The following is a 14,182-nucleotide window of genomic DNA, read 5'->3' as shown; positions in this document are numbered from 1 at the left end:
GAAACAAGAGATCCCAGAGGGATCTTGGCGCCCACCATTGTAACATCTTCATTAGTTCTTTGTCAGTTCAATCTTTTCTCTTCTTTTCACTAATCTGTTTGATCGAGTCATGTAATTAGCAGTAAATGCACCTTGAGGTAACTTTTGATCTAAACTTAGTACTGCTGTGTATAAAAGACTACCTTCAAAGTGAGTTTGTCATTTCACATATTTACTAGTACAGTACTTAATGTGAAAGAAATAGAATTGATCATTGCAATATGAGAAATATGTGTTTAGTTCTTCCTTTAGCCATTTTGTTTTTATGATCAGTCTCAAAATATAACATGCACAACAAGGGATCAAAGGGAACCTACATATCAAATTTAGGAAAGTTGGAAGAGGAAAGTTATTCCTGAGAAATAGTACTAACAAACGTTCAATGTCAAAAATCGAAGCCTGTCTGCCATTTTGTTTATCTGATCAGTCTCAAAAGTAAATATGCACAACTGAGGACCTAGGGGAACCTACATATAAGATTTGAGAAAGATCTCTCCACTACTTATTGAGAAACAGCGATATTTCAAAATCCAAGTTGGCTGCCTGTTGGCCATTTTGTTTATCTGATCAGTCTCAATAGTTAACCTGCACAACAAGGTAACGACAAGGGAAAACCAGCATATCAAATTTAAGAAAGATTCCTCCAGTACTTCCTGAGAAATAGGGTTAACAAACCTTCAATGTCACAATCCAAGATGGTAGCCTGTTGGCCATTTTGTTTATTTGATCAGTCTCAAAACTAAACATTCACAACTACAGACCTAGGGGAGCCTACATAACAAACTTGAGAAAGATCCCTCCAGTACTTCCTGAGAAATAGTGGGTTTAGTGCAGACTAAACACGATAATATATAATGATAACAAACCTTTAATGTCAAAACCCAAGGTGGCTGCCTGTCGGCCATTTTTTTTTAACTGATCAGTCCCAAAAGTCAACCTGCACAACTACAGACCAAGGGGAACTTACATACAAAATTTGAGAAAGATCACTTTTGCACTTCCTGAGAAATAGCCATAGCAAACCTTCACTGTCAAAATCGAAGATGGCTGCCTATTGGCCATTTTTTTTATCCGATCAGTCTCAAAAATTGCCCTGCACAACTAGCTAGGGACCAAGGGGAACCTACATATAAAATTTGAGAAAGATCCCTTTAATACTTCCTGAGAAATAATGAAAACAAACCTTCATATCAAAATCCAAGATGGCTGTCTGTCGGCCATGTTGTTTATCCGATCAGTTTCAAAAGTTGCCCTGCACAACTAGGGACCAAGGGGAATCTACATATAAAATTTGAGAAAGATCCCCCTGATACTTCCTGAGAAATAGCGATAACAGTTGTTTAAGGTCAGATGGCGGACGGCGGACCACGGACCACGGACGCAGGGCGATTTGAATAGCCCACCATCAGATGATGGTGGGCTAAAAATGAATTGATGGACATGAAGGAAAAGGCTTAACAATGTCCCTTACAAGATGTACCCGAAACAGGAAATGGAAAAGGGGACCGAACAGGTCGGCAAAGTGAAGTGGTCAAAATGATGAGGGACATTATAATGAGGCATTACTGTCTGTTGGTAAGTATACTATAAGAAAAGCATTCTAAACATGCTAAATGCATGAAAATTTCCCATTAAGTAGTGTCCCACTGAGATGTTCTCACACAAGACACATTTACTATTGTTACAGTCCACTCTGGGTAAATAGCTCAACTCAGTACATAACTACATACCTGTATTTTAACGACATACCTGTTAATGTTATAAATCACCTGTATTTATAGGTAGTAAATATGTGTCGGGGCACCTGACATCCGTGAGTACATTGATAACGCTCGGCACCTATCCACAGGTACCCTCACTAAATATGTATTATAATTTATCTCCTCGACAAATTGCAATAAAACTGGTCACTGGACACAGCATGAAATATTTACCTTAAAGTGATGGAATAGCAAGCCTAGCTGGACATGTTCTCAAATAATTTTCAAGTTTACAGAAGATACATAGTTTATCTGTTATTTACAGTTCGTAAATTCCCGAAGCTGTTGATTGTAAACAAATATTGACTGGAGCATAGTTGAGTTGATGTGTAGACACTGTTGCCTATGTGGATGTGTGAACTTTATAGGGTCCGTGACTTTGTCTCCTACATTAACTATGTAAGCTTTAAGTATACACAGGAACCTTATTATACCAGACACTTGAGAGTTATATTGATAAACCTGCACACCCACCCCCACATTTTACACACATTTCATGTAATAGGGTCATATTTGGAAATCTTTGGACTGTTGTCCTTTCAACTAAGACATCTGCTTGAAGTTTTCTGTCTGTTTACATGTATCAGCGAATCCTAAGCCAGAATTTTTGAGATATACTAAAAAAATGCAAAAAAAATTAGAGTTGGACGCAAGTCTTGATTTTCAATACTACAATTCAATTTGCCTATATGAATGCATTTAATACAATTTAACACCATTTCCCATATCTGTTGTTACCAAATTCAGTAGCAAACCCTCAAAAGGAATAAGGAGTGAGGACCTAAAACGGATCACTTGTCACAAATATACTTCTAAATCCGTAAGTCATTCACCTCTGAAATTTCATAATGAACTCTTCCAACCCTTGAATTGGAAGGGTCAAATATGTCTTCAGGGGTAGATGGAGTTAAACATGTTAAAAGTTCATATTTTACAATGATGTAGCATTTGATTGCATAGTCATGCAACATTTTTTGTCAACAGATGACTCAAGAAGTAGTAATTTGTTCATTGTTAAAAAATTAGAAAATGGAGTGTGTGAGGTCTACTCCTTCTGTTTTGGACGATAGGAATAATCTTGGGACTATAGCAATACTTAAATACAATGCAAACAAAGATTTGTTGATTTGAAAATATTGCAAAATTCAAGCCGTGATTTGTTTTGAGACTATTGTTATTTGGAAAAGCCGGAAACGCTACCTAATGATGTAGGAGTGTTCTCCCGTGAACCCCAGGTATTAATTTCGTTAGTAAGAACACTCATCTATATACCACCATTAATGATAATTCATCCTCTGAATTTTGAATGAAAGAATAAAATGATGGTTAGGTGATCCATTGTGGGTAATTCATCATCTGTTCTTTTGAACTAACACGACACATGATCGTGCAAAATAGATAGTTTCTGCTACTGTTTTGCATCAAATCCAAAATAAATTATTGTCCATCATCTTAAGTTAAGTTTTGAAGTCGTATAAGTAACTTCAACTTTTTCAATTGTAAGAGGAAAGAGAGTAGTGTGATTTCACCTGGGATCGAACTCACTCTAAGATCTACCACTGAGCAGACTCACACAACTAAATAATTTACTAATAATTACAGTAATAGCGTTAATATTTGAAGTTCAAAACCAGTGACAACTGTCTAGATTCACAGATACATACCTGACAAAGGCTTCAAAAGTCCTTTTCTGGCGGGTTTAGTGGCATATTAGAGTGTTACAGGCGTCTACTTTTGACAATTGGTGGGTTACAAGCCAAACCCGTGAAGTGGGACAGGAACACCCCCTGATATTTGACTCCATATCTACCAAAAGTATACATTTTTGTAAAGTTAAATATCTGTAGATTTCATTCAATTGTATAATACATCAACAATTACCTATTTAAAAACTCAGAGGCACTGTATTCACCCGGAACAAGTTTTAGGTAAGAATTACAATTGTTTGAAACACTTGCTGATTGGCTGATTTAGTTGTCCAAGGGAAATTCCCTCTAGCTCGAAGTTAGAAGGCGACCATAATCCTATGTACAATTAAAATCTGCCACACATAGATGCTTATCAGGGTACAAACAAAACATTTTTACTCAATACCGTGGGTTTTTTTTAGTAATGGTTTTATTTTTCCAAGTTTTTCATTACATATACATATACATAAACAGGACATTCACGCATTCTCACATATATACACACACGGACATGGATTTAGCATTATCACAATCATTTTCATTGTCATCATAATATCATCATCATCAACATCAATACCGTATTTTAATTATATAGGTTTTATGTGGGTGTTACTGGAGAGAATGGAGAGAAAAATACATGACCAAACTGGGGTTCGAACCCGGGACCCTCTAAACACTATCTAGATGATCTAATCAACTGAGCTGCTACCTGATCGCTTGTGACCAATCAAGTCCAGTTCTGCTACATTCCTCCCTCCTTTAACAAAGTCTTTGACCCAAAAGACACAAGAGGCCCTGTACCACCTTCCATGGGTATGTTGGGCAGTGGAAAGGGTAAAAATAATCTTCACTTATACATTATATAACATTAAATCCCATTTACATGGATGCTACATTTCAAATATGGTTAAAATCTCTTTAATCATACAAAGGGAGTAGTCTTTTAAACATGAACTCTATAATTGGCCCAAGTACCCCTCTGTCCAGAGTGTGTTTGTTTGGGGGAGGGGGTATGGCAATGACAAACTTTTCTTATCTGTTGTATTGAATTTCCTTGCAACAGGGATGTTCCATTTCAAATTGAATTAAAAATCCCTTTGTCTGTATGTCTCTCGCTTTGTTTGTAGGTCATTAGCAGCTGATTTTATAAATAAACCCCTAACAAATTATTTTCTTACATAAAGCTTTTATGTCCATTCTCACACTAGCTACAGGAAAATAAATTCTTTTTATTTCCATATTTTGTTTATTTAAATTTCATCTAAAATCCATTTGTGACTAAAGCTTTCTTTGGCATCTCAAATATCTTTCCTTATAAAAGTATTGGATAAAATAAAAGTGAGATCCATGCACCTGAATTATATCAAAATTTACAATGATATTCCATTTCAAATTCTTTTTTTGTGTACGTGAGGTAATGAATAAAGTCATTCTATATAACATTACTCAAAATACCAATCATTCTTTCAACCATAAATAAGTAACGCACAGTCAATTTTTATATTTTATTTTCATACGTTATTTTTTTAGTACAAATAATAAGTTATCATTGTAAAAAATCTAATGTTTGAATTTAAAACATTTCAATTATTTGACATAATGGAGATTTGATAGGCTTGCCCTGGTCACGTACTATAAACAAACATGGGAATAGACTCGCATGACAAACCTACATCTGATTCTACTCCTGCTTTTCATTGTGGTTCTGGGTCTGGCATGCTTTTATATTAAGTTCCCATGATTTATAACTATGAAATATAATATTCTGTGATCTGATGAAAAAACCCTCAGAATATTAAATATCAAAATACCAAAACATTTGTCCTAAATGACATTCTGTATTGAGAAAGGAGGATAATACATTTATTAAATAAATGACAATTACTTTACATTGAGTCAAATGTTCTCCATTCCGTGCTGTGAAGACTGGTTGAATCTTGAATAAAATTTAAAGTTGAGATCTGCCTTGTCCTTTTTAAAAGACATTTAAAAAATTATAGTTGAACTCTGTTTCGTTGTACCAATTAAAATGCATGTAACTGTGATAAACTGCACACCTTCCCTGGGTAATGCTATAAGACTCTTTCATGCCCAGGGGTGTAGGATAGGGACATTCCACTCGAGGGGTTTTCAAATTTGGTAAAACCCAAGGCTTTACCGAGGGTTTTGCCAAATTTGAAAATCCCGAGGGTTGAATATCCCTATCCTACACCCTTGGGCATGAAAGACTATTTTTCTCTCATTCCAACCACCAGAATAAGCCCAGACACCATGAAAATGCGTTTGGACTGGCCACCATTTTGAAAGTATCAATTTTTCTCCTGAGCTTTTAAGACGAAAAACGAATCAGTCAGCCAGATTAAGCATGTCCCATATTTGCAAACAATGTTTGTGCAGAAAAATTAATCACATCTTTTTAACGTGTACGGTAAATGTATATAATAAAAGGTTTTAATTTCATCATGTCGCCTTTTTCGCATTGCAGCATCGGCGAGTTCTAAATTTGTGACGTCACGTCATTGTTTTGCCATTGTGACGTCACAGCACTTGAAATGGGGTGTAAGGTAGAAATTTCCAACATCCCTTTCTTACCCTGGACAGCTCTATCTTACACACAGGGAAATGAGAGAAATTGTTCTCTTCCATTGCAACTCATAGTTAAGGTGCCTGGATAACACCTACATGAAGGTGATCAGCCATTTGTATTGCAATGTTAAGGATCCCTGTCTCATTGCATTGTGGTTTTCCCTATATACAGTAACCTCCCCTTAATTTCCATCCCTGTCCCACTACAACTATGGTTTTCCCTATATACAGTAACCTCCCCATCACAATCTTAAGTATCCCTGTCCCACTACACTGTGGTTTTCCCTATATACAGTAACCTCCCCTTAATTTCCATCCCTGTCCCACTACAACTATGGTTTTCCCTATATACTAAAGTAACCTCCCCTTAACTTCCATCCCTGTCCCACTGCACTGTGGTTTTCCCTATATACTACAGTAACTTCCCCTTAATTTCCATCCCTGCCCCACTGCACTGTAGTTTTCCCTATATACTACCGTAACTTCCCCTTAATTTCCATCCCTGCCCCACTGCACTATGGTTTTCCCAAATACTACAGTAACCTCCCCTTAACTTATGTTCGGATATAACTTAAGCACAGTTATGGAACACAACTCTTCCATTGACCAGGTAGTTCATCAATTGGTTAGTGCGATAGTACATCAATCTGAAGTCGTGGGTTTGAATCCTGATCAAGCCCCACTTATGTTTTCACTCTCAGAACTCTGTTGTTAATTATATTTTGTTTATTTCACCTTGATAACTTCTCATAAAAGTATCACAATGTATGGTTTTCTTTTCAGAAATGATTTATTAAAGCTATAGTCATGTCAGATAAAACAGTTTACAATACTTATTTACAGTTTTTGTTAGCGGTACGAGGGTCCTAATAACATGTTTCAACACGTTAGGTGTGTCGCCATCTTCAATTGTAAGGTTCAGATGTATATATATAATCATTAAAATCATTTATGGCCTATTTCACCTTTAACCCTGAGATGAAAGACTTTATAGCACATTGCTTTATATCTTATTTAGGTGATGCTGGTAGCTTTGGGTGATGCTGATATACTTCAAGTTTCATCAAGACATCTTTACCAGGTTAAAAATAATGGCTCAGACAAACGTGACTTAAGTTTCTAAAAATCATGCTCTTACAAGTGTAGATACAATGAAAACAGAAAAAAATAATGTTTTTTATCTTTGTGAAAAACAGCCTATTGAATAAAGTGTTTTACCTGGTACATATAAGAATATGTCCATTTTATGGTGTTTTCTTTTGGTAATACCCTGCCTCAGTAACCATCAAGAAATATTGTAATCCATTTTAGATGTAACACAGCATTTGATTGGTTAATCAAAATAATTTACGACAGTATAATCATGATACCGCCGCAAAATTTCGAAATACAGTAGGGGTTATCCACTAATTAGAAATTAGAATTGAAATGTTTCTGACAAGAAGCTGCTAAATAAAAACATATCTAATTATCTCCCCTCCTCATGATCAGAGTCATCAATCCCCATTCATTACCAGGTACATACCTCATCAGCCGATCACAAAGGTTTCATTACAAATTCTGAGCTGTTATCAATCCTTCATATCTATTTTAAATAAAGCACTTCATGCAGTATCAATCAAGCTGTGCCCGGAACACAACCAACAGAAAAAGGAAAATAAAATCTTAGATACCTCACTTTTCAAAGAAATATCATTTTTGAAAATTTGACTAAATTGCCTATTAAGCTGATAAAAGTCATCACCCAGAACCAAACCATTTAAAGCCCGATTAGCTTTAATGAATTTTATCTTCAATTCTAATCATCTTTAAAACCATATTACTGAAAAATTAATTCCGATTTCAGATTTGTTTTCTGTTTCATGCATCTATATAATGATTTAAAATCCCCAAATATGCAACTTTAGTTATGAATTTTGATAGTTTTTAATATTATTTCTAGATGAACGTTTAACTTTAACCTGATGTCAAGCTAACCATGTTTTGAACATTACCAGACTCCTGTTGGTGCTGACTGGAGTGCAAAGCCATGAACTTGATGAAGTATCAGAATAGTTCTGCTAGTGTCTGCACAGACACGTGTTATCAATGGAAACTGTTTAGAAACATAACAACCTAGATATTCTACAAACAATTACCTTGTGTATTTTTGGCTCCGGTTACCATCCCCAGCAGATCTGGTGATTAAATTATTAATCAAAAATATATTTTGGCTGTGGTCCTGAATAGAGCATAAATTAATCACACATGTTGTCTTATTCCCAATGCTGAAATGTGTACACATTAGGACTGGCCCATCAGTGACGACTGCATTCCATCAGTCAACTTGACATGTATTAGTACAACAGCAGGTAGATTTTGTATGGATATTTACACAAAAAAGGTAGAGGGGGGGAGGGGGTTCACCCTACAGGCAAGCATTGAAGTGATTTTGACTTAACATTTGAACATACATATGATACATATGGATAGGTTTGTCTGTGTTTTACCATCTATTAACAGCTATGGTCATTTAAGGATGTGCCAGGAGGAACGCTAGAGTACCTAAACCTGGAGAAAAAACACCGACCTGCGTCCAGTACCTTCTGATTGCAATGCGTAGGGGTCGAATCAGCGTTCTATTGGTGGAGGGTTAGCGCGATCGTAGACGGTCAGACACCTTAACCACTCGGCCCCCACGCCCCCACATGGAAAGATGGACAGACAGACAGACACATGAAATATGCAGACACCCACAGAGACATGAACAACATAATAACAGATCGAGACATGGGCAAGAAGCAGCTTCTCCAAACTTAAATAACAGCTGAGACAAAGTAAATCCAATCATACGGATGATGAAAACTTTTAAAGCCATCATAAGGAGCACTAGCTGAATGCACACTAAATCATACATAATCAATGGAGCACCATGCAAAATATCAACGAAGAATTCTATAAAATTACCTTTAAGATGCTGAGTGCCTCCCACAGACAATGGACAATGAGATATTTCACATCTTGACCACTGTATAATCTTGAACACTAATGAACCGAGTATTGATCTTCATTGCTAATGACCTTGAGTTGACCTCCTCTTCCTTCATAATGGACACCAGCTGTTACAGAAAAGGAGAAACAAAAAAATTGATAAACTGACCACTTTGTAATTTTGATTGACAGGTCAAATTAAGTCCATACAAATTTGACTGACAGCAGGAAACAGATTTAGTACATGACAAATCTGTAAACAGATGGAAACAGTAAACAAGTTGATCCTATATGATTTATTACATATTTCTGACATGGTATATATTAAAAACATTTTTTTTTTACTATTTTGTTATGTTTATCCAATTAGCCCTATATATTGGGTACAGTAAAACCAGTATTTGATAAAAATAGCACTCCTTTTTGTCAGGGAATGGCCAATAGGCCTTCATCTACCTAGACAAAAATCGGATCTTTAGATCTCGGTACTGTTGCAGTCCTCTGCAGACTTGTGATCCGATATCTGTATTATAATAATAATTATCTCAGACTGGTAGTTTTTTGGGAGCAGATACTTTCTCTACAATGTGGTCATCTCTAAAATTGAGTAATCTGATCAGATTTCTAGACAAATTACGAAAGTAGTCTCAATAAAGATGTCCTCATGGCTTTATCTGATTCCATTAAATTCTGGGGCTGAAATTCACATTCATTCCAAAAGGCAATGGTGCTATTTTTCCTGACATTTGTTCATATTTCCCATTTTTTTTTAAATGTATGACCGTGATAACTAAGAAATAAGAAAGCTTTATAACCTTTTATAAATGTTTTGAAGAAAAATGATCTAAGAAGGCCAGTGTTGCATGCTGGTTTTTATCGACACACTGAGGTTATAATTCTATGATTCTTCCAAATTGACATAATGCGGGTCTTTTCCCAATTCACATAAAAAAACAGGATCTTTCTTTATAAACTAGGCAAACTGAACAGACAGTCGATTTGTCAACACATATGATCTTGATAGATTAACAGTGTTTCCCAACATTGAGGGTGAGACAGCAAAATCTCAACCCTAGGGATCAGATTCTTAAATGTCAGGCCTGATGATGTTACATTGGAGACTAATAGAATCTCTCACTCCCTTGGGGGTGAGATAGGGGAATCTCAACCCGAGGGGGGAAGATTCTTAAATGTCAGGCCTGATGATGTTACATTGGAGACCATAGATACCAAGTCTCAATCAAAGGTAAAATTTTAGACTTCAGAAATTTCAAATGTCTTGTTATTGTTTCATAAATCTAAAATGAAATAGAAAGTCATATAACAGCCTAAATGTATCTCCTAACTCATTCACCCCTGAAGACACATTTGAACCTTTCCAATTCAAAGGTTGGAATAGTTCATTATGAAATTTCCGAGGTGAATGAGTTTATATGACTGGTGTATAACATGGGTTAATCAAGAGTAAATACGGTATAAGGATTAAGGTACAAGCTCTATTACAAACCTGCAGCTGTGCAGCCCTACATCACCGCACCATACCATCATCTCGGGAACGGCAGATGCTGGAAAGAGATAGTTAAACTACATTTAATTTAAAAAGAATTACAACTTATCCATTGAAATGAAAACACTTACTGATCCCCGAAATGACAGCCAAGAGTCAAGGCCATTACCAAAGAGAAGTTGTTTTACGTGCATGACTCACGCTCTAATCTCTTCTAAAGACTTGAAACACTAACATTCCTTTTGATTCTCCGCGACTAAATGACCCGAGTATTTATGGGTGGTATTTAAAACATTTCATCTTTATTTAATATGAATATAGGCCAAATATAAAAGCAGGATATGTTGCCAAAAAACATATATTTTGAATTTAATAGATTTAACGTTTGGCATATTACCGTCGGTTTTTCAAAATACTGTCTATGTGAGATACATTGCTAAATGATCTTGAAAACTGTATACAGGGCGATTTAATGGCAGTGTACTTTAAGGATTTTCACAGAAAGATGGATCTGTATCCTACAATCAATGCTGTGTATAACTCCAACCAATCAAAGCTTTGTATAACTCCAACCAATCAATGCTTTGTATTACTCCAACCAATCAAAGCTTTGTATAACTCCAACCAATCAAAGCTTTTTATAACTCCAAACAATCAAAGCTTTATACTACTCCAACCAATCAATGCTTTGTATTACTTCAACCAATCAAAGCTTTGCATTACTACAACCAATCAAAACTGTGTATAACTCCAACCAATCAAATCTTTATACTACTCCAACCAATCAAAGCTGTGTATAACTCCAGCCAGTCAAAGCTTTGTATTACTCCAACCAATCAAAGCTTTGTATTATTCCAACCAATCAAAGCTTTGCATTACTACAACCAATCAAAACTGTGTATAACTCCAACTAATCAAAGCTTTCTGATTCTGAGCATCCATTACAAATTCCATAATCGATATACTCGGCTCATTATTGAAATTGAAGAGTCAAATGTATACAATTTAATGTCTGCATTGAAAGTCCTTCATTCTTGTATTGATGATACAGTCGTGTTCCCACTTTGATTAGGTATTCACTCCAATAAAATAACATACTGATCATGCAATTGATCATCAGTCGATTTACTACTTTTGATTACAAAATGATTATTGATTATAATTTTAAACAGATTGCCCATCACTATAGTATAGGAGGATTGTTAGTTGAAACAATTCTAGGTCAAGCGCAAAAGTTTAATACAGCACCTAGGGACAACAGTCAGGACTTTTCCCAAAACAGCCATGAAAGAAATAAAAAATATACAATGTGCAATCTATTACAGAATGTTTTAAATTCTCCTCTAAATAAGAAAGGTTATTTATGACTTGGTAGACAGATTGCAGACTGTTAGTGTAAACTTAGTACCACATATCCCACCTGGTAGGAGATAGCAGGACATAGCATAGCATTGATAAGTCAACAGATCTAAATAACATACAAATAGGGTCATAGGTCATCATCCCCTCTTCACCTGGTGAAACCTGGTGTGTCTCATCTCAACATCATTCAACTCATGTCACGATACACAAGCCTGTATATCTACTTTTTTATTTTTTTATTTATGTACTTGTCTTATCTTTAATGTTTTAATAAATGCAGTGATTTTCCTTTCAACTTTTAAATAAGATAACCCTTTCCATTACTTTTTAAATCCCCAAAATAAGTTGTTTCTTTTTTAGAAAAACGTCTTTTGCCGTCTTTAGCCATAAAACAAGTGAATGCGAGGTGATTGGGGCCTCAATTCTATGAAGAATTTCTGAAAAATTAATGAAAGTTTTTGAAATCTTTAGGAGGCTCTGTATTATGGTAAAGGATATCAACAGGTTAACTTACCCACCCCTGAAAATTCATAATGAAATATTCCAACATTTAAATTGGAACAGTTCAAATGTGTCTTCAGGGGTGAATAAGTTAAACAATATCATTATCATTGTCACTACTGTGAAATGTATGTTCCATATAAATCAAATTTTGTTTTACATTTTATAGAATTTTAGTACAATTTAGTTTGAAATTTGAATGTTTGAAAATAGAAATAATAATAAACAGTCATCTCTCCAGCATAGGAGACTTCAAGGAGATATGATACAAGTATACAAACTGACACCTGGAGGTTATGATAGCACAGTTACAGACGAAGTCTTAACTTAAAACAATAACAAAAGAACCAGAGGACAATAAGCTCGGCTAGATAAGTACTGGGGACAATCAGAAAGTCTTTATAATTCTGAAATTGACAACAATGAACTTATCTGTCGTCAGGATGTCAGAATAGTTGATCTGGATGTATAGGCATACTGCCGCGTCCAGTATTATTATAACAATATTATTATTATATATTTTAAAAGATATAAAAAAAGAGCTGTATGGGTCTAACTAGGGACTTTTTCACTGAATTTCCTACTCTTAACCAATGTTGTCATACAAGAATTACACAAGCACAGCATCAAAATAAATGTCCAATTTATGGGCCACAAAGCAAATGAAAAACTTGACAGGGGAAGTTACTCTAAGCCATAAAAACTGCTTTTGGTTGTTTGACAGTTCCATCTAATATATAGAAGGGAGACTACTCCCAAGTCGAAAAAACTCTTGAGTGAAACTCTTCTTAGCAATTTTAAATGATGCAGTGATACTCACTGCCTTAATACAATAGTTGTCTACAAGGGCATGTCCATACTGGAATATTAACAGCCACAAATCTGCAGGTGTGATAATCTGAGACATTATCTCCAACCCTATTACAGTTGCCTAATTCAAAACAGGAAATGTGTGTGTATACTTCGCTGAAGAAAATTATAAATCAGTCCACTTTTAGCATGGGTTTTGTTTTTACAGATTGTTTTTTCTATCACAGCTAGCAGTGCTGATGATTAAACATGGATAGCTTGTCAGTGATGTGTATGAGGAGTCAGCCTGCAGGCCTGAGTTATAGGCCTTTATCATGTGTGTGAATACTCCAGTTCATCTCAAATCTTATTCCGAGTCAGCTGGGGGCCACAAAACACTAATCTTATCTAGTATAACAAAGCTAGACTTACTGTTCTAACGCACGGTCAGAACACATGGGCTGATAGTTTTTCACAGGTGTCTTTTGTTTGAGGAAGATCAATGGTAGAATGGTAAATTGCTACATTTTAATTAAGAAAATTGGGATTTAATAATGAGAAATAACAGTTGATGCAAACAAAAATATATCAAAGCAAGGCTAAGAAAATAACTGTTGTGTTTCTGCTTTAGGCTTTCAAAATAATTAGGGTAGGTAGCTAGGCTGAACTTTGTACTTTAAACAAGAGGCCCAATGGGCCTGCATCGCTCACCTGGTATTAATCTCACACTTGTAAACTTAAAAGTGGACTAAAATACAGCTACAGGCAGAATATCAGTGTGACCTTGAATGTCAAACAATGACATTAGGTTGAAAGTGGGTCAAGGTCCTTCATTTGAACAAATTTGGTAGCCCTGATTGCTACAGGCCAAATATCAGTACCCTGGGCCTTTTGGTTATTAAGAAGAAGTTGTTTGAAGATTTTAAGACATTTGACACCTGTGACCTTGAAAGTTGGTCAAGGTCATTCATTTGAACAAA

At 35.5% G+C, this 14,182-nt stretch overlaps 1 protein-coding gene across 1 annotated transcript in view; it reads right to left on the bottom strand.

Moving 5' to 3' along the window:
* Positions 1-14,182, bottom strand: part of LOC110462740 — a 97,268-nt gene that overhangs the window by 75,166 nt on the left and 7,920 nt on the right. The window contains exons 3-5 of the mRNA XM_021516870.1: positions 10,551-10,608; positions 9,020-9,171; positions 3,464-3,605 (exon numbers count right to left, since the gene is read on the bottom strand). The gene's annotated coding sequence lies outside the window, so the exon portion shown is untranslated. The remainder of the gene's footprint in view (positions 1-3,463; positions 3,606-9,019; positions 9,172-10,550; positions 10,609-14,182) is intronic.

This window comes from Mizuhopecten yessoensis, unplaced genomic scaffold, assembly GCF_002113885.1.
Source record: "Mizuhopecten yessoensis strain PY_sf001 unplaced genomic scaffold, ASM211388v2 scaffold10829, whole genome shotgun sequence".
Classification (NCBI taxonomy): domain Eukaryota; kingdom Metazoa; phylum Mollusca; class Bivalvia; order Pectinida; family Pectinidae; genus Mizuhopecten; species Mizuhopecten yessoensis.
The sequence above is the reverse complement of the archived record's forward strand: the minus strand, read 5'-3'. Positions and strand labels throughout refer to the sequence as shown.